Raw genomic sequence first — 14123 nt, 5'->3', positions numbered from 1 at the left:
CTGTCTTGCAGGCCCTGCGGAAAGATGTCAGGTCCCGCAGGGCCCTAGTCTCTTGTGACAGAGCATTCCACCAGTTTGGAGCCGCAGCCGAGAAGGCCCTGGCTCTAGTTGAGGCCAGCCTAACCTCTCTGAGGCCTGGGACCTTGAGGATGTTATTATTTGCAGACCGTAGGTTTCTCTGTGGGGCATACCAGGAGAGGCGGTCCCGTATGTACGAGGGTCCTAGGCCGTATAGGGCTTTAAAGGTTAAAACCAGCACCTTAAACCTGATCCTGTACTCCACCGGGAGCCAGTGCAGCTGGTATAATACCGGATGAATGTGCTCTCGCAGCGAAGACCCCATAAGGAGTCTCGCCGCGGCATTCTGCACCCGCTGGAGTTTCTGGGTCAGTCTCAAGGGCAGCCCCACGTAGAGCGAGTTACAATAATCCAGTCTGGAGGTGACCGTCGCATGGATCACAGTGGCTAGGTCAGGACGAGAGAGATAAGGGGCCAACTGCTTAGCTTGGCGGAGATGAAAAAATGCCGCCTTTGTTATAGCTGTAATCTGCGACTCCATAGAGAGGGAGGTATCGAAGATTACACCCAAACTCTTAACGGACGGTGCTGGCACTAATTGCACCCCCGCAAGAGATGGGAGTTGCCCCCTCGATCCCATATCGTCCCGCCCCAGCCAGAGGACCTCTGTCTTCGAAGGATTTAACTTCAACCGGCTCCCACGTAACCATCCAGCCACCGCTTCCAGACATCTGGTCAGCGTGTCTGGGGCCGAGTCAGGATGGCCATCCATCAACAGATAGAGTTGGGTGTCATCAGCATACTGATGGCAACCCAGCCCAAAACTCCGGACAAGCTGGGCGAGGGGGCGCATAAAGATGTTAAAAAGCATCGGGGAGAGAATTGCACCCTGAGGCACTCCACACACCAAGGAGTGGCGTGATGACAATTCCCCCCCAAGCGCCACCCTCTGTCCCCGACCAGAGAGAAACGAGCGCAGCCATTGAAGGACTGTGCCCTGGATCCCCACGTCGGCAAGGCGGTGGTCCAGGAGTTCGTGATCGACCATGTCAAAGGCTGCTGACAGATCTAGAAGAATCAGCAGCCCTGACCCGCCTCGATCCAGCTGCCTGCGGAGATCATCTGTTAGGGCGACCAGAGCCGTCTCGGTCCCATGACCAGCGCGGAAGCCGGACTGGAATGGGTCTAGAGCAGATGTTTCATCCAGAAACCTACCAAGCTGTTCAGCAACTGCTCTCTCAATCACCTTACCCAGGAATGGAAGATTCGAGACCGGGCGGTAATTGGATAGATCTGAGGGATCTAATGATGTTTTCTTTAAGAGCGGACGCACCACCGCCTCCTTCAGTTCCCCTGGGAATATCCCGGTGCCAAGGGACAAGTTGATGATATCCCCCAGGGGCCCCCGCACCTCGTCTGGACACGCTCTAATCAGCCATGACGGGCACGGGTCAAGAGGACAGGTGGTGGGCTTTCCAGCTTGGAGGAATCTGTCCACATCGGCTGGAGATATCCGGTCAAAGTGGTCCAATACTGGACCCGAGGACAGTCGAGGGGCCTCCAGTTCCTTTATTGTATCCAAATTGGCAGGGAGGTCATGGCGGAGCATCAGGACCTTCTCCGCAAAAAAGCTCGCAAATGCCTCACAGTGGCATTGGAACCCCCAAAACCAATCATTACTCCAGATTATTTTTAAATTCTCCAATGACCGGCTTGCGGGCTAATCATAGAATCATAGAATCATAGAGTTGGAAGAGACCACAAGGGCCATCGAGTCCAACCCCCTGCCAAGCAGGAAACACCATCAGAGCACTCCTGACATATGGTTGTCAAGCCTCTGCTTAAAGACCTCCAAAGAAGGAGACTCCACCACACTCCTTGGCAGCAAATTCCACTGTCGAACAGCTCAATCTAACTTCTGGAAGCTGGGCCAATTAAGAACCCAGGGCCTAAATCAAAGGGATTTCCTCCCTTCCGTGGAGCCTATGCAGATGCACATTCCCAGGCAATCAAGGCCAGATAACATCACTGAGGGAATGCACATAACTTCGGACCCAGGTGTCAAACCTTCCATTAAAGCAGGGGTTTCCTTTCCCATAATAAACCTTTCACACCCTAGGTGCCTGTTAGTCTGGGGTTAAAGGGACAGAACTTATTTCCCATGGTCCTTGTGGCTTGTTGGCTACCCACAAGGCCTCACTCTCGTTGCTTGACCAAGGAATAGCTTCTAAACAAACACTAACTTTACTACAGTATCTATAGCTAGGGATCCCAACCTTTTTGAACTAGTGAGCACATTTCAAATTTTGAGTGAGTGCTGCGAGGTACCAATCTTAAAATGGCTGCCATGGGGAGCCTGGCGTAACACAAAATTAGAGAGACAACCATCTACAACACCTTTATGCTTACCATGGGAAGTCAGCTATGTCCTGCTGGCGCTCTCTCTCTCTCTCTCTCTCTCTCTCTCTCTCTCTCACACACACACACACACACACAAACTGATGCTGTTGCTTTCTCATAACAAACAGGGGGCATTATTCAGTACCAGGAAAAATATGCACAATTCTCAATCCACAGAAATAGCTTTCTTAGACAGTACCTGCACCCTTGGTTTTTTTAAAAAAATAAAAGCTCAGAGTTTACGCACCGTGGGAAGCCTTCATGGACATCATGGCATGACATCATAGTGACCCGATTATAACATTACAAAATGAGATGGTATTGTAGAGAGGAACTGTAGTTTACCCCTCAGCGCTACAGTTCCCAGCACCCTTAAGCTACTGTTCTCAGGATTCTTTGAGGAGAAAGCCATGTGCCTTAAATGTGTGGTGTGTTGTAACAACATATACATTAAAGCATCAATTAATAGATGCTCTAAGGCAGAGCAGAATGGGGAATCTGCAGCCATCCAGGTGTTGTTGGACTTCAACTCCCATCAGCCTCAGCCAGCATGACCAATACAGTCACATCTGAGCACAGCTTCCCCATCCTTGCTCTGAGGCAACACATACAGTGGTACCTCGGGTTACAGACGCTTCAGGTTACAGACTCCTCTAAGCCAGAAATATTACCTCGGGTTAAGAACTTTGCTTCAGGATGAGAACAGAAATGGTGCGGTCGCAGTGCGGTGGCAGCGGGAGGCCCCATTAGCTAAAGTGGTGCTTCAGTTAAGAACAGTTTCAGGTTAAGAACAGACCTCCAGAACGAATTAAGTTCTTAACCCGAGGTACCACTGTACAGTATTGATTCATTGTGTACTCAGACCAGCCTCCTCAGAGAGGGGAATCCTTTTTAAATTTAAAGATTTTTTCCACCTAGAATCTCTTGCCCTCTTCACCTTTTTTGTGTGTCTCAGGGCAGGGTCCTGGTTTATGTCTTCTGTTTCTGCCTCCGCCTCCTCCTCCCCCTGCTGCACGCACTCTCTTTCTCTCTCTCTCTCTCTCTCTCTCTCTCTCTCTCTCTCTCTCTCTCTCTTTCTCCAGACTCTGCAATTTTCCTTCACTATCAAACTTCTTCCCAATGTGACTTCTCAGAAAATATGGAAAAAGCTTGATGGTGAATTGCTTATTCTTTCTCTTTCTTTCGTTCTTTGTCTTTCTTTCTTTTAAAAAGGAAAAACCAAAGGAAGTGGAATTTGTGTGCAAGATAGTTATGCATAAAGCAATTTTCCTTAACTAGTCAATAGATTTTAGCTACTGCAATCTAGTTTCACTAGAATGGACTACTGGATAGCATTAATTAAAATACAATACAGAACTGGATAACATGGATTAAATTGCTATTCCAGCTGGTATCTCTCAGACATCTTACGAATAAAACAGTGACTTAATTCAGGAGGAACTACTCCAGAGAACTATGTTTGGTCTAATTTTTCTCTTTGTGGCAAAGGATAGATATTTTCCATCACACTACTTCCCAAATATGTTCTTTGACAGCAGTTTGTGGTCTTTTGCTACTATATGGCCTTTAGTACTGCCAGAGTTTAGCTGTATATATTTAGCTCGGAATATTAGCACACAGTAGCAGCACTACCACCATCAGGTTTTTGTCCTAAGTGGGAGACCTCTGGTCTCTCACATATATGCACAGGTAGCTGTTCTCTCCTTGCCTATGTGTGGGACAGCAGCAGCATCCTTTATGGTGGGCTCAGACAGAGAGCAAAGGAGTTGAGGCTAGTTCCAATGCCTGCAGGGCTGGGAATCAATGCCCAATACCTGCACAGAAAAGAGCCCTCCACACAGCTGCTCTGACAACCACCAGCAATTTCTCAGCAGTTGCTGGGCTACATGCGATATAGCCTTGATCAACCAGGCACTCAGCCATCATCTAGGTGGTGGAGATGGAGATAACTCTTCATGTTAATGTAGGGTCATAATGTCCGGTGAGACTGATGGCTAGGACGAGTGAAAGCTCTCCCAGTGCAGCAGGCATCCATGGCACTGGGCAAGGAGCTAGGGACAGAGACGAAAGGAGGATGTGCTACAAATAATTCCTGCCTGTTAAGCTCAGGTCACTAACATGGGATCCACGAGCACAAAGGCACATCTTGCTTCAGCCCCATTCGGCTAGCCTCAAAGACATTTGATCCAGCCAGGATGTTCTGTGCCAGATTGCTCTTACTGTGTCACATAGGGGTGATAGGGATGGTGCGGTCAGGCTGGGTCATTCTGGGAGACTGTCTCTGTGGTAGCCAACCTCAAGAGCCAAGTTCTCTCACAGCACGTCTCAAACTTATTGCAGGAGGAAGCAAGCTCAGTGTTGGTTCCAATCAGTTAGCAGCTATCTGCCAGAGCAGCCAGTCTAGTCATGGCGATCTCTGAGGCTGGAGGGCAGACCAGCCATTTGCAGGGCCAAAGACAGTGCAACTGTCATAAGCCAAGAAAAGCAAGAGACATTGCTCTACAATGTACACCAGTCTCAATGTTGGGTAGCAAGAGGGGTGTGTGTACACAGGGCAGCGTCTTCCCATTTTGCTTCAGGCAGCAAAACAGGACAGGCTGCTTCTGGCTGGAATGAGCCATTGCAGGGTAATTTATGAAGCCAGCAGGTACAGAAAGACAGAAATTCCTAGAAGTACCCCATCTCAAAGACAAGATCATAGCCATGCCGTCAAAGGTCCTGAGCCAAATAGAGCAGGAAGCTGATCAACATATACCAGAACTGAGTAAGCATACCTTTGCCAGGTAGCAACATTTATTCACATTCAACTTGCGATTCCCAAGAGGGAAAGACAGGCCAGACAGAATACATAAATTTTCTTCCTGTGTATGACAGACAGGAAATTAAGCAACTGCCCATACCATTTAGGAATGAGTATTTTGCTAGGTTTTCTTTTGCCCATATCCAAGTGGAATCTGTCAAATGAAAGGAGCGGTGTCAAGCCCAACAGGTTCATTTTATGCTCTGCATCATTAAGCATGAGGCCTATAAAATTATTGTTTTTTCCCCTGCCCCTGTTTGCTAGAACTTTTATTGTAACAAATGGCAGAGTGAATACTTTTGCTACCCCATTAGAGTAAAAACCAGCCAATCCCCAAACTGCCTCTTTTATGGTTGTTGTAGCCATCTATTCCTAAAACATAGTTGTTCAAATCTGCTATATTTTGGCGTAAAGTTAGTGAATTTATGACACAGTGGGAATACTGATAATCTGAGACAAAAGACTATTTCAATTCCTCAAGAGATAATGAAAACCTTCAAATCTGTAAAGCTTAAATGTGTCGAGGTTTTTTAAAAAACAAATGAACAGCCTCCTTTAAGAGGCTTAAGTAAGGGTGGCACTGATTACTTTTATTTTAATATGCAAATACTGTTTCATTTCATCCACGTACCTCCTAAAATATCACCAATTCATTGAGGTTGCTAAAAACTGAAAATAAGGTAGAACTTTGAGTCTCTATCTGTCCCAAACTCCACAGATAGCTCAGACTATGTCTGGATTGTCTCTTCCCATGCATTCTTTTTATAGGTTCCTGTGCACTGACAGAAGAGGAAAAAACAAATTACCGTACAAATGGTAGAAGTTGATGATCAGGACAATCTAGAGCAACACATGCACTACAACACACTGATGCTCAACCACTCACAGATTTCTCGATTCACTACAATGGAAGAAAAAATAGCTCTGTACCACCATTTCTTTGCATGCCTGGGACTTATCCTTCAATAAGCTTCTGTATGCAGGGGAACACTATGTATGAACCCACATACTTTAAACAGATCAGTGGAATTATAGGGAAGGAAATTAATGTATTTGCATATTTAAGAAACTCTAGCATGTCTTATTTTTAGAAAATAAAACGCTTCAGTCTTAGTTTTACCACTTTTCCTAATAAAATAGAAACAAGTTATGCCTATAAATTTGGATCTTGCTGTTTGTCCTTATTCAAATTCCTTTTGGTTTTACTGTTCAAGTTACTTTTGCAATCCTTGTAGTATAGGAATCTTAAAAGCTGTTTACCCCGTATCCTCTTCTGTATGCTCCAGAAACTCTTTTAGACTGGAAAAATGACAAAGTGGAGTCATCATTCCAGATGCATTTATTTCATAAAGTCTTTCTGCTCGAACAGAGAAGATGGTTCCCAGGGCCCTTGAACAATACAGTGGGATCCTTCCTGCTTTGCCTTTGAAGAGGAACAGCATGTGTCTTTTGGCTTTTGTGGGCCCACAGAACACAGCATACTTAACATTCAGAGAAACACATTGTGGGTCTAGCCTCATCCTGGGGCTGGCTGGCAGTTCTGTCACCCCGAGTGTCCCAAGAATAAGTGGAATGCTCAAAACTAATTTTGTGTTATTTTAAGATGTTTTCTTAAAACACAAACAGAAATATAAACTGGCTGTTGAGCAGCAGACTTCAGTTAACTTGCTGAGAGACACTCTGTGTGGGTTTGGCTTCACTTTGCAAATATGGATGAACTTTTGAGAACATCTGCATCATAAAGCAAACTACTTTGAACTTGAGGAGTAACAAGCCTCTCTAGTACAGACTTCTACTTCAGTAGTTTGTTAAGATCATGAGTATACTTGTAGATATCTATCTACCTACTTTTCTACATATACAGTACTTTATGTACACATACAGATGCACACTTTATAAAAACAAAGAAGTGTCATGGAGTAGAAATGTCAGTCTTTTTTGTTCCACGCTTACCTTTGGCCAAATGGGCTTTTGAAATACACCAGACTGTAAAGCCCATTTTCCAAAGGAGAAAGTTGTTTGACACTAAAAGCAGCGCTCTTTCATTCAAACGTCCCTCAATTATCTGAACAAATAATATTGTTTATGTCCATACAGAAATTTCTCCAGAGAGCTGCAGGGCTCTCTGCTATTTACCTGTATAGCCATTGTGAAGGTTGTCAGGATGCGTGTTTTCATAACTGCTTTAGATGGAGAGGTTTCTGTGAATTCTCAAATTGCTGACAATCATAGGGACACAATGGGAAAACGCTTTGCTTCAAATTGCAATCCACAAACCATGTGTAAAGGGCAGTCTCATCAGCTGATACTCTATTTCCTAATAGACTGAGGTTTCTTTTCAGGCAAACTGAATTGCTTTGTCAAATCAAACCAAAGAGGCACTTTATTCACTCCTCTTTTCTTCAGAAGTGGCTTGTCAAATGGTCCTTGTGAAGTTCAAAGGCAAAGCATTGTGAAGACTGCTGTGGACATAGTGTATCTAGATTTCAGTAATAATAAATAATATTTTTAAATTTTATATCTCGCCCATCTTGCTGGGTTTCCCCAGCCACTCTGGGCGGCTTACAACATATATAAAAACACAACAAAGCATCAAACATTAAAAATCAAAATATCCCGTACAAGCAACAAATAAACCAATAAATCAATAGAAACCAATAACAACAACAACAACAACAACAACAAATAGTTTGCAGTTATAACCATCAACCCCAACTAAACATTTAACCAACATCAACCTGACAAAAACAAAACAAAGGAACCAAATTAGAACTGTTTAAAACATTTTAAAACATTTTAGCCAGTTCCCCCAACCCAAGAGTTGTTCCAGCAATGTCCCTCCAGCCTCCCAGGAGCCTCTTTTGGGAAGGACAAAAAGTGGCTTCCAATCAGTGTGAAGGTAAGTATAAATATGCATCCATGAATACAAGGGAATAATACAAAAATACAATTAAAACAACAGTGTCAATGTAAAAAAAAAAAAAATGTACTGTGTATTTTGGGTTTATGGACCACAATAAAGTTCTCTCTCTGTGTGTAAATAAAAATACAGTGCCATGCATTTTAGCATAATAGGACGGTGGATTCTTACTGTGACCCTTATTGCTAACATAAAAAATAAGTGAGTGCAAAGACAAAATATTTTTTTTAAAAAATACCATGAAGAAATATCATTTTGAGTCATATTTCCATGAGGGCTAAATATCACACCTGTAGTCCAATGGTACACATTATAAGTCTCTCCAGTGTTTGGGCAATGTCAACCTGGCTGCAGTGAACAAGCAGCCAATTAATCATTTAGCTTTAATTTTTGATTTCAATATCCAAGTGCTGTTAGCTTGCTTGGACAAAGGGAAGTGAATGCTTCAGTAAATGGAAAGCCAGCCAGATGATTATCCCAGACAAAGCCACTAAAAGAACAAACTTAGTTGATAAACTTTAAAACATACTAAATTTAAAAGATAGAAAACAAATCTTGTATGTATTGGTAACCTTGGAAGGTGTTGGGAGAAGGAAAGACATCGCTTTGGTAATCTTCAGGCAACATTTGTGCTGGGTTTGCAGCTTGATAATCCCCATTGGCAGTCTGGCTCCTTTGTTCTGAAACAAGGCTTTTGAAAATAAGGCTTTTGACAAAGTCACCCTTGATATTCTTGCAGACAATCTTTGCTTCTGGCCTGCCCAGGACCTCCCTGTACACTGCCTAGGCCTGTGTTCCCGGGAGGTCACTTCAATGCTGTAACACAGAGTTTGGCTTCACCCCCAAAGGCACACTCCATTGTTTCTCGAGACAGATGCCAGCAATAATACTAGACAATATTAGTAATATCCACAGTTCTTTGAGCAGCCTCTCTAGTTGAACATGCAGCTATCAATCCTCATTGATGTTCCAGAGAATGATGAAAGTTTATATGGGAAGAGACTCCTTCCTGCTCCAATTGGCTACAGTTAGTTCAACAGAAATCAAACAAAGCATCCGAAATATATTCCTCAGATTCTCCATTCATCACATTCCAGTTCTTAACTGCCAGTGTGTTTCAGGGGGAAGAACTCCAAAAATTATGTTGTTCTAATAGTCAAATTTTTGATCTGGCTTCTCAGTTTAAACCAGTAGCCAATCTCAATTTTCAGCTAATAGATATCCTGTAGCTTGTTTTATTTATTGTCTTTTTTTACCCAAAATAGCTTCCTTCTCTTAGCTCTTCCTCATTTGATTTCTCCCCGCCCCCCGCATTCCACTCATGGCCTTATAGATCTGTGTGTTTATAAATTGTAAGGGTGTTCATATTCTGCTTTACTGCTGCATTCTTTATATTTTTTTTATAAAGAATTTAACTCATTTATATGGTTAAGCCTGAGCATATTTTTCTGCTTTAGCATGTTCCAATGGTTCATATAGTCGAGTATTAAATTGCCACGAGCGGCATTAAACGTAACAGCTATGTTAAACTTGAATGAAGCAATGCAAATCGAGAACAGATTTCTGAAATGGGCAAGCAAACTTTCTTTGCCGAATCAGACATTCCATTGCAAGAACCAGTCATGTGGCGCTTAAAGCTACTGATAATTTAAAAAATTCTCTTGGAACTACTCACCCAGAAACATAAAAAGAGCTATGATTTCCCTCTTCCCCTCGGGCTGCAGAATTAAAAATCACATCAATATATTTCTGGTGAAGGAGCATTCCAGTAGGGAATTGTAGGACCGCAAGAAGTTGTCCCAGTTGCATTTGTACATAAAGACATTTAAGCACATTCCATGCATTTCAGATTTGAGGGTCCAAAAGGGCATCTGGCTACACTGGCTTTAGAATGAGCCTATTCATTTTGTGGGCCTCCTTTCATTCTGAGTGGCTATTCAGCCCTACCAGCAACCAGTGAGCAAGCAAGCCGCTCAAGGATCTCAAAGTCAGGAAGTACTTGTCAATGTCTTCATCCAGCAACACATCAGGAGTCACAATTTTGATTCAGACACTTCTGAATCAAATTTGTCACTTCTCCTGTAAATACCACCATTGCAAAAGAAACACAATACAGTGGTACCTCGCAAGACGAATGCCTCGCAAGACGGAAAACTCGCAAAACGAAAGGGTTTTTGGTTTTTTGAGTTGCTTCGCAAGACGATTTTCCCTATGGGCTTGCTTCGCAAGACGGAAACGTCTTGCAAGTTTGTTTCCTTTTTCTTAAAACCGTTAATACAGTTGCGACTTGACTTCGAGGAGCAACTCATAGCACGCGGTGTGGTAGCCTTTTTTGAGGTTTTTGAAGACTTTGGTGATTTTTGAAGCTTTTCCAAAACTTTTCCGACACCGTGCTTCGCAAGACGAAAAATACCCGAAAGACGAAGAAACTCGTGGAATGAATTAATTTTGTCTTGCGAGGCACCACTGTATACATTTCTTTTTGTATGCAGGAACCTTGTGGCACTCATCAACAATGTCCCTCCCTCAGTTCATATTTTACCCCACTTTCTACATCTGTTTCCGTGACCATGGATTAAAAGTGCACATTCATGAAAACTCTGAAGCAAAGCTGCAATATTACTTATATTCCTCCCATCCCATGTTTGTTCATGTATCTGAGCATATGTTCTTTCCCTTGCAAATAAACAGAATTAAAAGCAAAACACAAAAGCAAAGACGTGCTGTGCATTTCCTCCTACTTTCCCTCATATCACAAAACTGTAAGGAAGAAAAATTTCTTAGCCTTTTCCAGTTCTGGTTTTCTTCAGCAAACATAGTAATGGAGATTTTTAGTGTCTTTCTAAAAATCCAATTATTTACACAACTACATGTTTAGAAGGAATACCTAATTAGATTGTAAGGCTGCTGTGTTACCCCTTCGTTTATACCTAACTATTTTATCTTTTTATACCTTCTAGGACACTCCATATTATATAGTGTTACTTCCCAAAAGCAAATCAGCAATGCAAAGAGTGTTCAAAACTGCTCTTGCCAAATCAGTTTAAAATGTACAGGTTTCTTTTCCATAGGCTCACGTGCTGCAGACCCCACGTTTTGAGTTCCAGGAAATACTGTACATTCCATACAGTTAGTTAGCAAAACGAATTGGGAGGGGTCCTTATCTAAGACAAATGCCCACTTATTCGACTTGGGGTTGATATTATTCATCCATGTGTGTCACCTAGAATAATGAGGGACTTCCATTGCTCTTTGATGCCAGGGGTTAGCCTGCCTATGATACCAAATAGTAATAAACTACCTTGCATGCGATTCCCATCTGTGCAGGTGCCGAGACTTCCACTGCTGGCTGAGAAAGGTAGATATTCCAGTGAGCACAAGGGAGTGTTTTCCCTTTCCGTTATCAGCACTGCAATAGCCCTTGTCAGCTGCATCGCTGGATTACCAAAATAGTTACATTTTCACTTGAGTAGAATTATAGTCTCCATCCCAAATGGCTGTTCATAGCATCTCATTAGGAAAATAGAGTTGCAAGAGGAAAATGTGGATATCCTTATTAGGTTGCTTAATGATCAGGCAGAATAGTGTTAGTGTCAGCTGGAAAGAGGGATGGATGAATCTGTCAGTTTCAGTTTCTCACAGTCCCTAATTGTTCAAGTCTTAAGCTCAGTTCTCCAGATTTCTCTTTCATAGAAAAATAGAATTGCAGTTTGTGATTATTAGTTTTAAGTCCTCATGAAAATATGTCAGCGTTTTAGTGTACATTTGTATGGACGTATGCAACTTTGCCTAATATATACATATGTTCTTTTCTGAAATAGGCATTTTATGTGCACTTTCCCCTAATACAGATTTGGGCTGGGGTATTGTTTGCTGTGGGGGAGGTTGTTACTGTTACAGTACTGATAACACTTTTAATCTTTATTTTAGATCTTATTCTAATTAATGTGGAAATTGTTTAATTTGGTTGTGTACTTTTTTATGTCTTTCTTATTTATTATTTATGACTACTTTCGTTAATTTTTGTAATGACATAGTGTGCTTTTTTAATGTTCTAAGCCTCCTTGAGCATGGTTTGAACTATGGAAAGGCGGTATACAAATAAAATGCATGTGTACACACTATTTAGAGAATTTCATATCTCAAAGGAGACGTGCATTTCCATTCATGCAGTGAACTGGATTTCTCCCCTTTGCTAGTTAGAAGTAACCGTTTAGCTAAAATTTAAGTACAGCCACCCTATCATGCCTTTCTTGTGATCACTTTCTCCCCTCAGCCACAACAAACTTAAATCGCCACAGGTGTAGAAAGCAGCTGGAAAGGATTACCTAGTAATCTGTGAAGAATGTAGTACTGTGGCATGTATTCATTCAGCTTACTCTCATTTGTGCCACAAAACAAGAGCTTAGAAAGTCGTAGTGTTGCTGGATTCTATTGTAAATGATTTAATAAAAATACATAGTCTCTTGTAGGTGGATCATTCTCCCACCTGATGTCACATGGCAGTAAATTCACTTTCAGCATTTCAACGTCACTTCCAAATTTCCAGCGGTCATTTCACATCCATTTTGGTTCAGCCCCTCCCCCCCCCAGGTTCTGTGGTCACTGTCAAATGTACCAGAAATTTTGGGTCACTGTGTGCATTAATGGATGCGCAGTGGCTGGGCAAACTAAACAGGCTCAAAGTAGATAGTTTATGCTAAATGTGTTGCATTCAAAAGTGATCTGGGTACATGAGCCATTCAACATAAATTACCGTAGTTGCAATCTAGATGGAGAGGGGTGGGGAAGCACAGGCCAACTTTGACAGGTGGGTGGAGCTATTTGATATGAGTTGTCCTGCAATTGGGCGCTGCAGCACAAAGGGCTTTGCTGCTCCAATAACAACAAGCAGATTTCATTGAAACTGATAATAATAATAATAATAATAATAATAATAATAATAATATATTATTTATACCCCGCCCATCTGGCTGAGTTTCCCCAGCCACTCTGGGCAGCTTCCAACAAAGTATTAAAATACAGTGGTCTCTTAAACATTAAAAGTGTCCCTAAACAGGGCTGCCTTCAGATGTCTTCTAAAAGTCTGGTAGTTGTTCTTCTCTTTGACATCTGGTGGGAGGGCGTTCCACAGGGTGGGTGCCACTACCGAGAAGGCCCTCTGCCTGGTTCCCTGTAACTTGGCTTCTCGCAGTGAGGGACCCCCAGAAGGCACTCGGCGCTGGACCTCAGTGTCTGGGCAGAATGATGGGGCTGGAGATGCTCCTTCAGGTATACTGCAATGAGGCCGTTTAGAGCTTTAAAGGTCAGCACCAACACTTTGAATTGTGCTAGGAAACATACAAATTGTGCTAACCTCTTTGGAATGGAAACCTCTTGGTGTTATTCGAGAAGTAAGGCACGCTGGAGTGGACCACATTCACCTTAAGCTCCTGATGGTTCCTGTTCAGCCATGTACTGTACCTACTTTCCATATGACATCAGGTGTGGGGCAGGTGGCTGTGGTTTGGGGGAAATGAACTTGGGCTCCAAACAGGGTAGCCTGATGAGCTAAATTTGTGCAGCCACCCCTGCACTAAACAACATATTCTAATCACTCTGATGGCAGGTGATTCACTGATAACCTGTACCCAGTGAAACAACATACACTAAGCAGTGGTGCAGCTAGCAATGTCAGACCCTGGATTTACCACCCAGCAAGAAATAACCTCCTGGTTCCAGTGTTGCTGCCGCTTATCAGGATGGGTGAAATAGGGACGAGACTGCAGACGTGCAGGCACACTGCACAAGACAACCCAGGGGTCCTGTGGGTGTTTGCAGCGCTGGCCGCCTTGTCACCTCTCTCCCCACCCCAGGCATTAGCGACACCATTGCTGGGAGGCTGTTGCTATGGCTCCCAAAGATGCTACCTTCATTTTCTCTCCCCCCCCCCACCTGCAACCATTCCATGCTTAGCAATTGCCCTTGCAGTCCTGGAATGTGAAG

General features: G+C 43.1%; 1 protein-coding gene and 1 long non-coding RNA gene across 12 annotated transcripts in view; one reads left to right on the top strand and one right to left on the bottom strand.

The window, feature by feature from the left end:
• Positions 1 to 14123, top strand: part of LOC310703746 (uncharacterized protein) — a 151962-nt gene that overhangs the window by 25337 nt on the left and 112502 nt on the right. Inside the window, exon 4 of one of the 11 annotated variants that reach the window (XR_014524340.1) lies at positions 10631 to 10908. The exons of 9 other annotated variants lie outside the window; for them this stretch is intronic. The gene's annotated coding sequence lies outside the window, so the exon portion shown is untranslated. Of the gene's footprint in view, positions 1 to 5986; positions 6298 to 10630; positions 10909 to 14123 lie in introns of those variants that run through there. One more of the 11 variants, XR_014524341.1, reaches the window with a different exon arrangement.
• On the bottom strand, positions 3981 to 10229 carry LOC310703765. Its single transcript, XR_014524361.1, has 3 exons — positions 9814 to 10229; positions 5850 to 5997; positions 3981 to 5372 (listed from the first exon to the last, which is right to left on the bottom strand). It is a non-coding gene; the product is annotated as an uncharacterized lncRNA (long non-coding RNA).

The sequence above is a fragment of the Podarcis liolepis genome (assembly GCF_965112155.1).
Source record: "Podarcis liolepis genome assembly, chromosome: 3".
Taxonomy (NCBI): Eukaryota; Metazoa; Chordata; class Lepidosauria; order Squamata; family Lacertidae; genus Podarcis; species Podarcis liolepis.
Note: the sequence above shows the minus strand (reverse complement) of the source record. Positions and strands in the feature narration are given on the sequence as shown.